Source organism: Mobula hypostoma, chromosome 15, assembly GCF_963921235.1.
Source record: "Mobula hypostoma chromosome 15, sMobHyp1.1, whole genome shotgun sequence".
Taxonomy (NCBI): Eukaryota; Metazoa; Chordata; class Chondrichthyes; order Myliobatiformes; family Myliobatidae; genus Mobula; species Mobula hypostoma.
The window spans coordinates 29,174,761-29,194,870 of NC_086111.1; positions in this window are offsets into that span (position 1 = coordinate 29,174,761).

The following is a 20,110-nucleotide window of genomic DNA, read 5'->3' on the forward strand; positions in this document are numbered from 1 at the left end:
ATGGGCACCCGTATGGGTCCTAGCTATGCCTGCCTTTTTGTTGGGTTTGTGGAACAATCTATGTTCCGTGCCTATTCTGGTATCCGTCCGGCACTTTTCCTTCGCTACATCGACGACTACATTGGCGCTGCTTCCTGCATGCATGCAGAACTCGTTGACTTTATTAACTTTGCCTCCAACTTTCACCCTGCCCTCAAGTTTACCTGGTCCATTTCCGACACCTCCCTCCCCTTTCTAGATCTTTCTGTCTCTGTCTCTGGAGACAGCTTATCCACTGATGTCTACTATAAGCCTACTGACTCTCACAGCTATCTGGACTATTCCTCTTCTCACCCTGTCTCTTGCAAAAATGCCATCCCCTTCTCGCAATTCCTCCGTCTCCGCCGCATCTGCTCTCAGGATGAGGCTTTTCATTCTAGGACGAGGGAGATGTCTTCCTTTTTTAAAGAAAGGGGCTTCCCTTCCTCCACTATCAACTCTGCTCTTAAACGCATCTCCCCCATTTCATGTACATCTGCTCTCACTCCATCCTCCTGCCACCCCACTAGGAATAGGGTTCCCCTGGTCCTCACCTACCACCCCACCAGCCTCCGGGTCCAACATATTATTCTCCATAACTTCTGCCACCTCCAACGGGATCCCACCACTAAGCACATCTTTCCCTCCCCGCCTCTCTCTGCATTCCGCAGGGATCGCTCCCTACACAACTCCCTTGTCCATTCGTCCCCCCCCCATCCCTCCCCACTGATCTCCCTCCTGGCACTTATCCGTGTAAGCGGAACAAGTGCTACACATGCCCTTACACTTCCTCCCTTACCACCATTCAGGGCCCCAAACAGTCCTTCCAGGTGAGGCAACACTTCACCTGTGAGTCGACTAGGGTGATATACTGCATCCGGTGCTCCCGATGTGGCCTTTTATATATTGGCGAGACCCGACGCAGACTGGGAGACCGCTTTGCTGAACATCTACGCTCTGTCCACCAGAGAAAGCAGGATCTCCCAGTGGCCACACATTTTAATTCCACGTTCCATCCCATTCTGACATGTCTATCCATGGCCTCCTCTACTGTAAAGATGAAGCCACACTCAGGTTGGAGGAACAACACCTTATATTCCGTCTGGGTAGCCTCCAACCTGATGGCATGAACATCGACTTCTCTAACTTCCGCTTATGCCCCACCTCCCTCTTGTACCCCATCTGTTACTTATTTTTATGCACACGTTCTTTCTCAAACTCTCCTTTTTCTCCCTCTGTCCCTCTGAATATACCCCTTGCCCATCCTCTGGGTCCCCCCCCTTGTCTTTCTTCCCGGACCTCCTGTCCCATGATCCTCTCATATCCCCTTTGCCAATCACCTGTCCAGCTCCTGGCTCCATCCCTCCCCCTCCTGTCTTCTCCTATCATTTTGGATCTCCCCCTCCCCCTCCAACTTTCAAATCTCTTACTCACTGACGTTAGTCCTGATGAAGGGTCTCGGCCTGTAACGTCGACTGCACCTCTTCCTACAGATGCTGCCTGGCCTGCTGCGTTCACCAGCAACTTTGATGTGCGTTGCTTGAATTTACAGCATCTGCAGAATTCCTGTTGTTTGACAATAGTTTACTGTTCTCTTTTCCCCTTTTTCCATAAACAGTGGTGCTGCATTTGCTCTGCTCCAATTTCAAAAGCTATTCCATAATCGGTGGAATTTTGAAAGACGTTCACCAATGCATCTGCTAATTCTGTGGCTGTCATTCTTAAAATTCAATGATGTAATTCATTGGGTCCTTGTGATCAACTAGCTTCAGTCCAAACTGCTTCCTCAATGTTTTTTTAATTAATGCTAATATCCTATTATTTCCTAGTGTCACTAGATACTTGAGTCTCCAGTATTTCTAGCCATACTTTTGTGTCTTCTACCAAGAAAGACAGAAAATATTTAACTGTATTGTCATTTCCTTAATCCATTATAAATTCTTCTGTCCTTAGGGTATCCATCTTTGTCCTTGCTTTTCCTTTCCTTTTAAAATACCTCCAGAAGTTCTTGTAGATCATTTTCCATGTTTCTCAGCAATGTACTCACATCTTCCACCTTTCCGTCCTTTGTCAAATTCTTGTTTTGTCTTTGTTGGTGTTTTGTTTACAAATTTCATCTCCTAGGCTTACAAAGGTGAAGTAAAGTTGGTTTAATTCAGCTGGGAGTTTTTAAAATGCTAGTCTCAGTATGGAAGCTATCATAAACTTTAATCTCGTAAACATGAGGAATTCTGCAGATGCTGGAAATTCAAGCAACGCACATCAAAGTTGCTGGTGAATGCAGCAGGCCAGGCAGCATCTCTAGGAAGAGGTACAGTCGACGTTTCGGGCCAAGACCCTTCATCAGGACTAACTGAAGGAAGAGCTAGTAAGAGATTTGAAAGTGGGAGGGGGAGGGGGAGATCCAAAATGATAGGAGAAGACAGGAGGGGGAGGGATGGAGCCAAGAGCTGGACAGGTGATTGGCAAAAGGGATATGAGAGGATCATGGGACAGGAGGCCCAGGGAGAAGGAAAAGGGGGAGGGGGTGGAAAAACCCAGAGGATGGGCAAGGGGTATAGTCAGAGGGACAAAGTGAGAAAAAGGAGAGAGAGAGAAAGAATGTGTGTATATAAATAAATAACGGATGGGGTACGAGGGGAGGTGGGGCATTAGTGGAAGTTAGAGAAGTCAATATTCACTAATCTGACTAACTTTAATCGGATTCATTAACATCCTCCAAGGTAGAAAGTTGCACACAATCTGACCACCCCAAAGTAATATGGGCACTTTTATTTCCCCCTCAGTTCAGGAATAATTAGGAATGGATAGTAAATGAAAAAAAAAGTCCTTCATAATGTGTTTATTTTAAATTCCAGTTTTCTTAAAACTTACTCAGCTGTTAATCAGTGGATGCATGTCCATTCAGCAGATAACCCCTTTTATACAGGAAACTGAATCTAGCACAGGATGGAGACTGTAGTCAAGGAAGGAGGTTAATATTTCTTCATTATGGCTGACTCTTGGTGGATTTGACACTTGGCCCAATAAGAGAAAGTCTTTTCAGAAAAGAGAGTCTCTGCAAGTTCAGCAAAATAACAAATCATGCATCAAACAAAACTGCTTCTTATGACTTAACATCAGTTCAGAACCAAATCTTGATATTGTGAAGGTATTTGGAAATGTTATCAAGAAAGTGAAGCCATGACTAGTTAATGCTGGGAAGCATAATGTATAAGGGAAGAAGAGTCAATCTAGGGAAATATAATGTGGGAGTTCAGGCAAAAGAAGAGGACAGGAGCAGAGCATTGGGACCATCTATTATTTCCTGTACGTTGTCTGCATTGTGATGTAAGCCACTTCGCTTAGAACCAGAATTATTTTCTCCACTGTTTGTTTTGACATCAGTGCACTTTCCACCCACATTTTACTTGCAAATAGATTTAGCTAGGAGTTAACAATTCTGTAATCATCGCATGGATGTCACCCTAGCCAGGACCACTCTATTGTGAACCCTTAACACTGTCTGCTATTCCTGCAGTTTAACAATTTCACCAACCCCAGTTCAACTGGGCTTCTAGAAAAGCAACAAAGTATTTCCCAGTAAAATAGAAGATGCCAAAATTAATAGCACCTGATGCCAGGAAAACAAACTGCTGGTCAGGTGTTTTTTCAGAAAATAGAACTCTGTCACTTCCTTTTATTCTGACAGATCTGCTGCCAATTTCTAGTATTTATGGTGTGCCTGTATCCTTGAAGGTAATTAATCGGTAATTGAAATGTCTCTTTGGTGCTATACAGATGATCATTGGAATAGATCACTCAATGGAATGATTAGTCATAGAACTTGGCATTGTATATTTCTCTGTGTTCTTATGCATCATCGAGTTTGTTCTCCAGAAGTCTTATTCTGACTTAATTCAGAAAGCCCAATTTTTATATAACATTCACCATTAACTTGCAATTTCCTACTGATGTTCCTGTAATATGAGAGGTGATTGATGGCATTTATGTAACTATTCAAGTCCAATCTGTAACACTGAATTTACAAACAAGGATGGTATTTTAATCTCTCAATATATAGATAATGTAACAAGACCAAAATAAATTCATGCAGATTGATGCAAAGCTCCCAGCCACGCTAAAGTGTATTAGCATTTACAAATCAGAAATGCCAACTTATTTTACTGAGTAAATGAAGAACACTAGAGTCTAACTTATTCAAATCTGGCTGATAATATCCTCAGGAAAAATATGAATATCAATACAATGTGATGACAAGAATCTTTGCTGAGCAAGCCACTGGAATATTGAAGAGGGAGTTCAAAACATAAGAGCATATCCATGAGTTTACCATAGTACCACTGTCACAATGTGGAACTTTTGTGTAGCAAGTATGTTACTTGCCTATCTAAAGAGATCTGAAAGTGAAAGAAGGTCATATATAAATGAAGGAAAACCAAAAGGAGGCAAAAAAAACTCTTGTATGAACTGTTGCCTCATGGAAATTCTTTCTATACCTTTCTGTATATTGGGAAGTTGAGTTCTAATTGTATAAAGCTTGGGTTAAACCATATTTGAAGTATTATATGCAATTCTGGTTGTTGCTTTCGGGAGGGATGTGGAGGTGCACAGAAGCGGTTCACCAGAATGTTGCTTGGATTAGTGAGTATTAGCTAGACGGATTGATTTCAGAGACTGAGGGGCAACAGGATAGTATATAAAATAATAAAAGGCATACTTTGATAGTCAAGTTTTTTTTTCCTAGAATGAACATGTCAAATACTGGAGAGCATAAATTAAAGGTAAGAGGAGACAGTTTAAAGGAAATTTTTGACAGAAGAGAAATGATGGAATTCTCTGCCAGGGAAGATAGTGGAAGCATCTACAATTGCAATGTTTAAGAGGCATTTCGATAGGCACATGAACAGGCAGGGAATGGAGAGATATAGACCATATGCAGCAAGATGGGATTCGTTTTGAATGGCAAAATGATCAGCACAGACATGGTGAACCGAGGGGCCTATTCCTGTGTTGCACAGTTCCATGTTCTACTAATTACACATTTGTACAATACCACGTTGTTGCCTCCACATTTCTATCCATTCCTCTCCTAAAGCAAACAGTTAAATCCATAGTTGCATTGGGCCTTCCAGCAATTCAGTAAGCATCAAGCCTCATTGTAATCACACAGTCTCATCTTCTTCATGGGAATTCTATACAGCAGGAGCCTTTATTTTTCTTATGTTTTTCTGGATTCTTGTGATGGGTCAGCCATTGTCCTGAAACTCCTCTAAGAATAGTTACCTTTCCTCTGAACTGCCTGCCATCAAGATTTGTGAAGAGTCCTTTGTCTTTGAGTTTGACAAATGAACATTCAATAACGTCCTTGACTTTGAATGTCTCTCCCTCCGGGACATCTCACACTTGTCTCTTCTATTGGCTGTTTTATTACTTTTCTGTGCAGATCTCTGTCTCAATTTTATGATGGTCAGATCATGAGTCTCTCTAATTGAAATTTCTGTCTCAGTATGCAATACATGTCTCACTGTACAAACAGGCACCTGAACAGGCAGTAAAGTCACTCAATGACTCTCAAAGAATGCTCTCAGAAGCCTCTTCGTGTCTCTAAAAGTCAGAATCAGGTTTAATATCACTGGTATATGTCGTGAAATTTGTTGTTATGTGGCAGGAAGAAAATATATATTTAATACATTAATATAATATACTACTTGTGTTGGCACGTGTCCAAGTGGCTAAGTCGTTGGTCTAGTGATCTGAAGGTCGCTACTTCGAGCCTCAGCTGAGGCAGCGTGTTGTGTCCTTGAGAAAGGCACTTAACCACACATTGTTCTGTGATGACACCGGTGTCAAGCTGTATCAGCCCTAGTGCCCTTCCCTTGGACAACATTGGTGGTGTGGAGAGGGGAGACTTGCAGCATGGGCAACTGCCGGTCTTCCATACAACCTTGCCCGGTCCTGCACCCTGGAAACCTTCCAAGGGTCAAATTCATGGTCTCACGAGACTAACGGGTGCCAATTATATACTACCTACTTAATTTAACTTTTTAATATAGGTAGTGCAAAAACAGAAAAGAACGTCATGAGGAAGTGTTTATTCTGAAATCTAATGGAGGAGGGGAAGAAGCTTTCCTGAATTGTTGAGTGAGTGTGTGCCTTCAGGCTCCTGTTCCTCCTCCCTCATGGTAACAATGAGAACAAGGCGTAACCTTGGTGATGGGGATCTTTAATGATGGATGTCAACTTTTTGAGGCACCGCATTGCTCCTGATTGCTGGGGAAGCCATGCTCATGAAGGAGCTGGTTGAGTTTACAATTTTCTGTAGCTTATTTCAGTCCTGTGCGGCACCCTCCCCCAATACCAGATGGTAATGCAGCCAGTCAGAATGCTCTCCGTGGTACATCTATCGAAACTTGCGAGTGTCTTTGCTGGCATACCAAATCTCCTCAAACTCCGAATGAAATACAGCCGCTGTCATGCCTCCTTGTAACTGCATTGATATGTTGGGCCCAGGATAGATTCTCAGAGAAGTTGACACCCCGGAATTTGAAATTACTTACCTTTCTGCTTCTGATCCCTTGAGGACTAGTGTGAGTTCTTTTGTTTTACCCTTTCTGAAGTCCACAGTCAATTTTTTGGTCTTACTGATGTTCATTGCAAGGTTGTTGCTGTGACACCATTCACCTAGCTGATCTATCTCGCTCCTGTATGCCCTCTTGTCACAATCTGGAATTCCTCCAACAATAGTTGTGCTGTTAGCAAATTTATAGATGGAATTTGTGCTGTGCCTAGCCACACAGTTGTGGGTGTAGAGAGGGCAGAGCAGTGGGCTAAGCACACATCCTTGAGTTGCACTAGTGTTGATCATCAGCAATATGGATATGTTATCTCTGATCCACACAGACTGAGATCTTCCGGTGAGGATGTCAAGGATCCAGTGCATTAATAGGTACAGAGGCCAAAGTTTTAGAGCTCTTTGATCAGAACTGTAGGAATGATTGTGCTAAACACTGAGCTACAGTCAATAAACAATAGCCTGACCTACGCTTAGTCCAGGTGATCCAAGGCCACGTGAAATGCCAATCAGGTTGCATCCACTGTAGACCTATTGTGGCAATAGGCAAATTGCAATGGGTCCAGATCCTTGCTTAGGCAGGAGTTGATTCTAGCCATAACCAACCTCTCAAAGCACTTCATCATTGTAGATGTAGTGCTGCAGGACAATAAACCTTAACAATAAACCTTAAGCCAGCCTGCACTTCTTGGGCACTGGTTTGATTGTTGCCCTTTGGAAGCAGGTCGGAATTTCTGACTGTAGCAATAAAAGATTGAAAATTTCTTTGAACACATCCACCAGTTGGTTGTCACAGGTTTTCAGAGCCCTACCAAGTACTCCATCGGGGCCTGTTGCCTTGCGAGGGTTCATCCTCTTGAAAGAGATTCTGATGTCGGACTGCGAGACAGAGACCACAGGGTCACTGAATGCTACGGGTACCTAACAGCTGTAGTTCCATTCTCTCTTTCAAAGTGAGCATAAGAGACATTGTGCTCATCTGGGAGGGAAGCATCACAGCTATTCATGATGTTAGGTTTTGCTTTGTAGGAAGTAATGGCCTGCAAACCTGGCCAGGGTTGACATCCATCCAATTCCGCCTTTAACCTCAATTGGAATTGTTCTTTTGCTCTTGAGATAGCCTTCCATAAATTGTACCTGGCCTCTTGTGTAGTCCTGGATCAGCTGACTCGAAAGCCACAGATCTAGCTCTCAGTAGACTACGCATCATCTGGTTCATCCATTGCTTTTGATTCGGGTACGTACGGTGTGTTTTCATAGGCACTGACTCATCCGCACATGTCTTTGTTTGTTAATATTGCCTATTTTAATTGAAAACCCATCTACTTCTTCTGCTTCTGTTTATACATGCCATACTTAAAGCTCTTATCCCACATGGCTCTGGATTACAATATCCCTTCGAAGTTTTCACCACGATCTCGTGTGTGCTGGATAACATTTGTAAATCATGGTACCATATACTCACCAACATCTCACATATCTTCCTCCCAGCCTTCAGCAGCAATTTTCATTTCACATAACACTATTCCATATATTGCCCCAGAACCTCAGCGATCTCATTCACCCCTTGGAAAGTTTCCTCTTTTTCCACAGGAAGTGGTATATTCTCCTCATGTCTTTTGAGCTTGCTACATATAATATTCAAGAAGCATCAAGATGAGCACTTGTTCTGCTAAGTGCTGGAAAAATGGATAAACCTAGATGAATACTCAATGATGGTGGGCATGTGGCCAAGTGGTTAAGGCATTGGACTAACGACCTGAAGGTCGTGAGTTCGAGCCCCAGCCGAGGCAACATGTTGTGTCCCTGAGCAAGGCACTTAATCACACATTGCTCTGTGACGACACTAGTGCCAAGCTGTATGGGTCCTAATGTCCTTCCCTTGGACAACATTGGTGTCATGGAGAGGGGAGACTTGCAGCATGAGCAACTGCTGGTCTTCCATACAACCTTGCCCAGGCCTGCGCCCTGGAGAGTGAAGACTTTCCAGGCGCAGATCCATGGTCTCACAAGACTAACGGATGCCTTTACTATTTACTCAATGATGGGCATGAGTGTGGTGGGACAAAGGGCCTGATATTATGGTGTTATACTCTTTAATTAGAGGAAACCCACTAATCCTTTCTGAAATCTTGTATGTTTCAGTGAGATCAATATTTACTTAGTTTCTTCTACAGGGCAATGCTCATAAACCAGAAATCAATCCAAAGCATCCTTCTGTTACTATAGAGATCGAACCTACACATAGCACGCATTGCGTAGTTTCAACAAAACTCTCCATAGGCTGCAATATGTCCTCTTTAGACTAGTTATATTTTATTTCTAAATTTAATTAATGGTGCCGCCTATAGTGGAGGTGTGAGATATGAGCAACCCCACTCTTAGCACATTTGTGAAGTATCTTGCTTAGTTTAATTGCAAACATTCCAGGTGCATAATTGCCTGTTGATTGGAAAAAATAAGCGTTTCTTAGTTTTCATTAGCTGAACCTGCATGTGTGTAGAAGGATAAGATTCACAAATTCTAATCAGCAGAACAGTGAAGATACCTGTTGTTTTTGTAACTTTTAGTAACCTACAGTTTATTTCTAAGTAGCACAAAAGCAGCAATTTTATAGTTGGTTTACGATGAGGAAAGTAAACTCAATTATGGCACCAATGTTGTCTGATGAAACAAATATACCTTCTCAATGAATAGATATCTCCAGGGCATAAAGAACTTGCTTTTAGACATCGCTCAGTAAATTCTTCGGTTATCTTGCTGTGGAATAATACAGTTGGTTATTTATGAGCAGCTGGTGAGCAGACCTCAAGGTTATAATAAGAATTGCAACATAAACTCAACACTGTTAATGGTTAAACTGCGAACTGAATTCAGCAAAAAGCTAAATTTAAGAGTGAAGGGAAAGCTGAATGTTGCAAAAGCAATATTTGAGAACTTTGGAAAAGAGAACAGCACAGGAACAGGCTCTTCAGCCCAAACTAATGAAATTAGTAATCAAATATCTACAAAACTAATCATTTCTGCATTTCCTAACCTCCATATTGTTACAATTCATAAACATTCATGTGCTTAGCTTGAATGTCCCTATCATGTTTGCTTCCACCTCTGCTCTCTGTATAAAAACAAAATCTTGCCCCATACATCTGTTTTGAATTTACGCCTCTCACCTTAAATGTATGCTGTCTGATATCAGACATTTTAATCCTGGGAAAAAATATTGGCTGCATACTCTATGCCTCTCATAATCTTACAAACCTCAGCTCTGTCACTTCAGAGAATACAATCCAAATTGCCCAATCTCTTCCTATAGCATATGCAGCATCCTCGTAAACCTCTTCTGTATCTCTCCAAAGCCTCCACATCCATAATGGAGCAACTAGACTGAAAGCAATACTCCACATGTGAATTTTATAGAGCAGCAACATAACCTCCGCACTGTTGCACTTAATTTCCTGACCATAAAGTCGAGCATGCCATATTCTTTCTTTAACATCTGATCAACCTGTGTAGTCACCTTCAGGAGCTACGAACTTGGATCCTCAAAATCCTTCTGGTTGTCAACACTATTATGGGTCTTGCCATTAACGGTACTCTGTCTCCTTACATTTGATCTCCCAAAGTGTAACACTTCACTGGAATAAACACCACCTGCCATTGTTCCACCCATACATGCAACTGATTGTATAGCCACTGTATCCTTTGCCAGTCTGCTATGCTATCCAAAACATCACATTCTTCAGATCGTCTGCAAGCTTACTAACCCACCCATCCATGCTTTCATCCAGGATGTTTTTATATATCACAAATGTAACGCGCTGTAAGGTTTCACTGCTAATAGTTTTGTCTGTAGCAGCAATGTTTGGGTTATGTCTAGAGATAATGGGACTTTGGAATGTGGGGCTATCCAATGAGAGGAATGTTGTTCCATCTTGTGGGTCTGGGAGCAAGGATTTTGCGGTCTTTTGCCGGGGAGAGATGAGGAGAGAAGACACGAGTGGAGAGAGTTGGTAGACCGCCAGACAGAGTGAACTTGGAGCAAGGGTCCGAAGGTCAGTGACGCTTGGAGGAGGTCGATGGTGGACGAATGGCCTTATCAGTGATCTCCAATATTGCGCATTACACTGGTTCATGAGAATGGGCCCTTTTCTTTTTTGTTTCTTTACTAACGATATAGTCAAATTAAGAATTATAAAGTTCGATCGTTCAATTGCATGTTGTGTACTGTTTGTTATCAAGTTAAGCTCGGAGAAAGCAGGATGTACTCTCATTGATCATGAGAAATAATCATGGCTGATTTCTTCCAGGAGGTCCAGGAGTTTAGCAAACCTTGCCACACCCTATTCCATTGTAATTTACTCTGGAAGAGAATGTAATGGCACCTTTCTATAGTAAGGCTTACCTTCTATAAGTCAGCCAATAATGTGATCTGAGTAGACAGGGTAAGTATCCCAGCCTAACTTGGTGTATAGGAAGTGGGTGAATTTATTGACAGACTGGCTATGGAAAGAAAAGGAAAGGATCAAGAAAAATAACGCCAAAGGAAGAGTTGAATTTATATTTATTACATTTGTAAAATCTCAAAGGCAATGCGTGGGAATAAGGCTGCTTACTTATTGAGGGTGAATTTCAATATTGAAATAAATAGGTCTTAACTCCCTATGAAGAGTTAAGTTTGTCCCCAACATGCAAATACAGCAACCACACACCCTGGCTCAAATCAGTAAACTTTATTGCGGTTATTGAGGGCCAGATGTTGTAAGTGTGATACAGAGGGGAAGAGTAACCTGAGGAAAGATGTTAGTGCACCTGTGGCTGGAATTTGGATGTGATGGAGGCAAGTCCTGCAGAGGAAATTCAACAAATACGTGAAAATGTCCAAGGCTACAGAGAAAGGGCTGGTGAGCGGAACCAGAGAAGGTGTGATGGGATGAATTACCTCCTCTTGTTCCGCAACCAAACTACTGAAAGCCAAAACTTCTAAATTTGAGAGGAAAAAGAGCCACAGCTAAATCATGTGATTATCTGAAAAATTATTAGGATTTGGTTTTGCAAGTAAACCTGTGGTCAATCTGCCACCTCACTGCTTTCGCTTTCTGCTATCGGAGTTTGTATGTTCTTCCTGTCAACACATGGTTTACGTCAAGTGCTCTTGTTTTGGTTCACATCCCTAAAATGTGCTGGTTGACAGGTTAATTGGCAGCTGTAATCTACTCTTGGTGCTGCTACGCGGTAGGGGAATCAATGAAAGTTAATGGACAAATGAGAGAATATAAATGGGATTCAATGAGACTGCTCATCAAGCTGATGTGGACAGAATGGCCTGCTATATCATGTGGAAATGTAATTAAAAATTAAAGACGTGGACCAACATGTTACTGTTTAAGCAATGTTAGTAAGAATAGACAGCTGCATTTTAATTTCTATATGCTGGAAATGCTTAAGTCACTTCAACACTTCCTGTATTAAAATATTGGGTCATTAACCTCATTGTTATTTTGGCAGATCAATGTTTTATTTGCAGTCACAGTGCCCTAACAATTTAGTACTGTAAATAATAACACAAATATAAATGCTATTAGTGTCCACAAGCAACTTGCTGCTAAAAGCAATAGCAAATTCATACTTCCTCAGTTTGTTCCTCTGCTGCCACATTTTGATATAGACAATAGACAATAGGTGCAGGAGTAGGCCATTTGGCCCTTCAAGCTAGCACCGCCATTCACTGTGATCATGGCTGATCATCCACTGTCAGTATCCAGTTCCTGCCTTATCCCCATAACCTTTGATTCCACTATCTTTAAGAGCTCTATCCATCTCTTTTTTGAAAGCATCCAGAGACTTGGACTCCACAGCCTTCTGGGGCAGAGCATTCCATATATCCACCACTCTCTGGGTGAAAAAGTTTTTCCTCAACTCCGTTCTAAATGGTCTATCCCTAATTCTTAAACTGTGGCCTCTGGTTCTGGACTCACCCATCAGCAGGAACATGCTTCCTGCCTCCAGCGTGTCCAATCCCTTAATAATCTTATATGTTTCAATAAGATCCCTTCTCAGCCTTCTAAATTCCAGAGTATACAAGCCCAGTCGCTCCAATCTTTCGACATATGACAGTCCCGCCATCCCGGGAATTAACCTTATGAACCTATGCTGCACTCCCTCAATAGCAAGAATGTCCTTTCTCAAATTTGGAGACCAAAACTGCACACAGTACTCCAGGTGTGGTCTCATCAGGGCCCTGTACAGCTGCAGAATGACCTCTTTGCTCTTATACTCAATTCCCCTTGTTATGAAGGCCAGCATGCCATTAGCTTTCTTCACTGCCTGCTGTACTTGCATGCTTGCTTTCAGTGACTGATGTACAAGAACATCGAGATCTCATTCTGCTTCCCCTTTTCCTAACTTGACTCCATTTAGATAATAATCTGCCTTCCCGTTCTTACCACCAAAGTGGATAACCTCACATTTATCCACATTAAACTGCATCTGCCGTGCATCTGCCCACTCACCCAGCCTGTCCAAGTCACCCTGCATTCTCATAACATCCTCCTCACATTTCACACTGCCACCCAGCTTTGTGTATCAGCAAATTTGCTAATGTTACTTTTAATTCCCTCATCTAAGTTATTAATATATATTGTAAACAGCTGCGGTCCCAGCACTGAACCCTGCGGTACCCCACTGGTCACCGCCTGCCATTCCGAAAGGGAGCCGTTAATCGCTACTCTTTGTTTTCTGTCAGCCAGCCAATTTTCAATCCATGTCAGTACTCTGCCCCCAATACCATGTGCCCTAATTTTGCCCACTAATCTCCTATGTGGGACTTTATCAAAGGCTTTCTGAAAGTCCAGGTACACTACAACCACTGGCTCTCCCTTGTCCATTTTCATAGTTACATCCTCAATAAATTCCAGGAGATTAGTCAAGCACGATTTCCCCTTCGTAAATCCATGCTGACTCAGACCAGTCCCATTACTACTATCCAGATGTGTCGTAATTTCATCTTTTATAATTGACTCCAGCATCTTTCCCACCACCGACATCAGGCTAACCGGTCTATAATTCCCTGTTTTCTCTCTTCCTCCCTTCTTGAAGAGAGGGACAAAATTAGCCACCCTCCAATCCACAGGAACTGATCCTGAATCTATCGAACATTGGAAAATGATTACCAATGCGTCCACAATTTCTAAAGCCACCTCTTTAAGTACCCTGGGATATAATCAGCATAATGGGGTCAAATATTGGTCCGTACACCGTGCTGCAGGCTTCTCACCATGACTTTCGCTCACACTTCCTCTGCCTCTCGGAATCTTGGAGACCACAGAGTGCTGATGCACCCAAACGATCTCCAAACAGCAAAACACATTTTCCCACAGTTCTAGAATCACATTCAAGAGGAGAAACAAACATAAAAGACATAAAAGAAGGCTTCTAGAAGATCTATCCAGAAGATGTCAACAAAAGGAGCATTGGACACAGTCTGGGTTTCACGAGTGATGTGGCATTTCCTTCAGAGCTGGAAAGTAACTCCCAAATAACACTTCATCACTGTGCTCTGAAGTTTCTAAGAATTATCCTTAATTATTGTGGCAGTGACTATAGTGAAAGATCAATGAATATTTAGAACAGATCATGTCTTTCTGATACCATATTGTGTATGAGTATTGTTAATTCTATTGATCTTGGAACCATCTCCGAAAGGAACACTAGGTGTAGATGATATGAACTATAAGCCACTTTGTGACATTCTTCCATGCAAAATGACATACCTTTGGAATTGTTATTATTCCATGTCATTCCCTTTATCTACTCCTTCCCTCATATGTGTAACTAGTTTACTGACAATCAGAGAGGAATACTTTAGCAAACAGCAATTGCTATATTTGTATTACATATTTCTTATGCAGATGTCTGAATTTTGAAGATATCTTAGAGTTTCACATCAAAGAGCTTAGGCAGGCCAGAAACTAGAATAAAACCTGCTTTGCTTGTAAAATTATGCAAACAGCCATGCAGCAAAATGTCCCAAGGCTCTTTTCTGGTACATTATCAAATAAAAATCATCTATCACAAACAAGAGAAAATCTGCACATTCTGGAAAGCCAAGCAACACACACAAAATGCTAGAGGAAGTCAGCAGGCCAGGCCCAGCCCTGCTGAAGGGTCTTGGCCAAAATGTCAACTGTACTTCTTTCCATAGATGCTGCCCGGCCTGCTGAGTTTGTATAGCATTCTGTGGGTGTTGCAAAAGTCATCTATATTAGCTTTGGTGACCAAAACTAGATCAAAAGAGGTAGATTTAAAGGAAGCAGTGAGGTCTAAGGAGGGAACTCTAGGGATTTGGGAGAGGCAGACCATAAGAACTGGAGTGCTAGATATTAGGCAAATGTATGATACTGCAGTGTCTAGTCACAGCCCTACTCCATCCAATGCTTACCTGTAAAATCAAACAAAGGATAAACTGATGCCAGCCTGCTAGTGGATACCTCTGTAAATCAACACAAACAAAAGAGACAGCTCAGAGCTATGGCTGGTCAGTCAGCGGTGTGGTGGAGCACCTGGTCACATGACAAGTCCATTTCCTATACCTACTTAAAAAAAGTGAACAGATAACTGTGAACATACTGTGGTGCTTTTTTAAATTTCTGACAACTGAAAGGCCATTGTCGTGTTGATCATTTCTCATACCGGGCATGATTTGACAAATGAAGTGGGACTCAAGCCTATATAAAGGAGCAAAGCAGCAGCTGCCAGTGCAGGGAATATGATAAATCAATATCTATGAAGGTATGTGATGGAAGCTGAGGCTAGTAACATGGCATCATTGGTGAACTGGAGTGAATTTGTGTGGAATTGATTAGTGCACCCACTGATATTTTCAATTACCGGCAGCCACTGCTAAGATTTGTGGGAGTGCAGAGATCTTGGAGTATTGGTGGAGGGTTGGGACAGATGCCCTGATTGATCAGGAAACTGCAGGGGTGGACGATGTTACAGAGGTAGGTAAAAGTGAAGCAATGAGAAAACTTTTGTGATCTTTTAACAAACGACACCTTTCAATAAAATGAAACCTGATTGGTGAACAGCCATTTCAAATTTAATTCTTCCACAGTAATTGGGATTTTAGTTACCTTGTGTTGTGATAAGTTTGCCTCTTTATGAATTTCATTACATGACTTTTACTTAGCTGCTTTCTGTGGTGAGAGTCACTTTCCACTCTGATTACTGAAAGAGCATAGCATGAATTTGAAGGGTCCAATGCAGTCTGCTAACTTTTGATCTTTTACTGCACCTCTCTAAACCTTGTGTTCAGAGAGATCCTCATTCTGTAGGTCTGTGACAGCCTTACTCGTTGACAGCTTCAACTATGTCTCATCTCCCCTGCTGTAATCTGCACCTACGTTCTTGAACTTTCTGCCATCACACGATTATTGTGAGGCGACAGTCAAACATTCTGTGAACCATGGTATCTGCTGTGGCTGGCAGTCCATGCCTCTCAACTACTTGATGAATACTGTCGCCTGCTGGGTAATAAACGTGAGGGAGAATCAAAATGTAAAGCAGAATCAAGTGTTATCAATGGAAAATTATTACTTGGGATCCTTATCATTTAGTGACTGGGACTGCAAGAATAATACAAAAAATCTTAGATATCTATAGAAAAGTGACACAATATTAACACTGTTGTTCATATTTTATATGACTGAATATCTTTTGGAATACAAATGATCAGAACTTCACCAAGCCCATCTCTATATTGTAGATTCAGCTTCAGTATTAGTAGGCTGTTCATACTTATGAGCTAACGAACAGTATAACTGATATTCTGCAGAACTTAATGTAGTTTGTAGCAAACAGAGGTACACAGGTGGTTGAACTGTAAAAACAATTCCAATGTTACCTGTTTTTAGTTTTGGATATAGATTACCTAATTCTTGATTAATCATGATAGCTGTTTGGATTATGGAAAAGATTATAATTAAGGGAAGTGACTAGTGCACAAAAATGTAAGATAATAATAGTAATAACATATTTATAGAACACTTTCAACACAAACAATGTAGGTCAAAGTGCTTTACAATGGGATAAAGTGGAAACATGAAAATAAAGGACAAAAAAGATGTTAAAAGCAATTTTAAATAAATGTTTTGATATGGTACTTAGATATGTCAACTGAGTCTATATCCCTTATAGTTTCAGGTATTGCGTTTCATTGTTTAATTAGCTGCTAGACTTTTAACTAAAACCAGGATGAGAGAGCATATTGCTCCTGTCCTAGTTACTCTGCATTGGCTTCCTGTATCTTCTACATTTGCTTTTAAAGTTCTCTATTTCTTGTTTTAAAACCTCTCAATGGTCGGGGATGGGAGTACATCACAAACTCGTGTTCATTTTATAATCCTGCTTGAGCTCTCGGGTCTTCTTCCTCCAGTCTCAAAAGTTTAAGATATCTCCCTCAAAAGTAATTGGTGGTCAGCTTTTTAGAACAGCACTCCTAAAATGAGGTAGATATTCAGGAAGTTTAATTTATTGCTGGGGCAAGAGAGAATCCTTATAGTTCTTTTCTTTGGGAAAGGAAATGGTAAAATAGGAAAATGGAAACAGGAATAGGTCATTCGGTCCCACAAGCCTGCCTGCCATTTAATATAATCTACACCAATAATCCATAGCCTTTAATTCCCTAATATTTTAAAATATTATATCTACTTTCTCCTTAAATATCATCAATGCTCTAGCCTCTACAATCCTCGAGGATAAAGCAAATCAGAAATTCACCAAGTTCTATGAGAAATTTCTAGGCATCTCAGTTTTAAATGGAAGTCCTCTAGTCTTGTCACTATGTTTCGTTGTTTGAGAAACTCCTATTGGTTAAAAAATCTCAGCTTCAACATTTTGTACTCTTTTAAGATCTTGCATGTTTCAATAAAAAGACCCTTATTCTGCTAAATGCCAAAAAATCTAATTTCTTTGACCATTTGGACAGGGTGGAGGACAGGGGGATCATCCCTAGAACTTTCAAAGCTGAAATGTATAAACTGATAGGGTAGTTAAGAAAGCGTATGGTGTGTTGTTCTTCTTTTGTTGGGGCACTAAGTTCAAAAGCTGTGAGGTGATGCTGCAACTCTGTAAAACTCTGATTAAATCACATTTGGAATATTGTGTTCCACTCTGGTTGCCTCATTAATGGAAGGATGTGAAAGCTTTAGAGAAACATAGAAACATAGAAAATAGGTGCAGGAGTAGGCCATTCAGCCCTTCGAGCCTGCACCGCCATTTATTATGATCATGGCTGATCATCCAACTCAGAACCCCGCCCCAGCCTTCCCTCCATACCCCCTGACCCCCGTAGCCACAAGGGCCATATCTAACTCCCTCTTAAATATAGCCAATGAACTGGCCTCAACTGTTTCCTGTGGCAGAGAATTCCACAGATTCACCACTCTCTGTGTGAAGAAGTTTTTCCTAATCTCGGTCCTAAAAGGCTTCCTCTCTATCCTCAAACTGTGGCCCCTCGTTCTGGACTTCCCCAACATCGGGAACAATCTTCCTGCATCTAGCCTGTCCAATCCCTTTAGGATCTTATACGTTTCAATCAGATCCCCCCTCAATCTTCTAAATTCCAACGAGTACAAGCCCAGTTCATCCAGGCTTTCTTCATATGAAAGTCCTGCCATCCCAGGAATCAATCTGGTGAACCTTCTTTGTACTCCCTCTCAGGCAAGGATGTCTTTCCTCAGATTAGGGGAACAAAACTGCACACAATACTCCAGGTATGGTCTCACCAAGGCCTTGTACAACTGCAGTAGTACCTCCCTGCTCCTGTACTCGAATCCTCTCGCTATAAATGCCAGCATACCATTCACCTTTTTCACCGCCTGCTGTACCTGCATGCCCACTTTCAATGACTGGTGTATAATGACACCCAGGTCTCGTTGCACCTCCCCTTTTCCTAATCGGCCACCATTCAGATAATAATCTGTTTTCCTATTTTTGCCACCAAAGTGGATAACTTCACATTTATCCACATTAAATTGCATCTGCCATGAATTTGCCCACTCACCCAACCTATCCAAGTCACTCTGCATCCTCCTCACTGCTAACACTGCCACCCAGCTTCGTGTCATCCACAAACTTGGAGATGCTGCATTTAATTCCCTCATCCAAGTCATTAATATATATTGTAAACAACTGGGTTCCCAGCACTGAGCCTTGCGGTACCCCACTAGTCACCGCCTGCCATTCTGAAAAGGTCCCGTTTATTCCCACTCTTTGCTTCCTGTCTGCTATCCAATTCTCCACCCACACCAATACCTTACCCCCAATACCGTGTGCTTTAAGTTTGCACACTAATCTCCTGTGTGGGACCTTGTCAAAAGCCTTTTGAAAATCCAAATATACCACATCCACTGGTTCTCCCCTATCCAGAGGAAGGTGCAGAGGAAATTTACCGGGATGTTGCCTGGACAAGAAGGCACGTATAATGAGGATAGGTTGATTGAGCTAGGGCTTTTCTCTTTGGAGCGGAGGAGGATGCGATGTAGAAGACAATAAGAGGCTGCATACATCCAGTGGATAGCCAGAGACTTTTTCCCAGGGCAGAAATGACTAATATGAGGAGGCATAACTTTAATGTGTTTGGAGGAATGTATAAGGTAGGGGAGTGGTGTTAGATGTAGGTTTTTTACACAAAGAGTGGTGGGTGTGTGGAGCACCCTGCCAGAGGTGGACGTAGAGGCAACTACGTTAGTGGCATTTAAGAAACTGTGATGATAGAAAAATGGAGGGCTGTATAGGAGTGAAGGGTTAGATTGTTCACGGTTAAAAAGTCAGCAAGGCATCATAATGTTGTAATGTGCTGTAATGTTCTTTGCTCCACTTTGATCACATAATTTTGCTTTATCAACCCTTTTGGACTGCCTCCAATGCCATTCATAATTTCTCTTAAATGGGGTGGGGTGAAGACTATCCAATATTCCAGGTGTAGCCTCACCAGCACCCTGTATGATTTTAATACTTCCAACTCTAATCCACTTGCAATAAATTATGTTCTTCAATTTGTCTTCCTAGCAAGTTGCTGCACTTGCCTGCTCACCTTTTTTTTTTGATTTATGCACAAGATCACCATGATCCCTCAGTACTATGCTCATCTGCCAGTTCTCCCCATTTAGGTAATAGTTTGCCTTTGGAGTTTCCTTAAAGAAGTGCATGGCCTTTCATTTCGCCACATTGTACTCCATTTGCTAGGTTTTCATCCCCTCACTCATCCCATCTATATCCTATTGCAGAGTCCAAGCATCCTCACCACAACATGCAGCCCAATTATTTTTGTGTCAAATTTTGCTACCTTACATTCCGACCCTCCCGCTCTGCATTATCAATATAAATTGTAATTAATTGAGGGGCAAGAACTGATCCGTTTGTTACATCCTTCTGGCCTTCCAATATAAACAGACTCTGTATTCTATCTGATAACCTATCTTCAGTCAAAGCTAATCCACATCCCCCATTCCTTGAGTT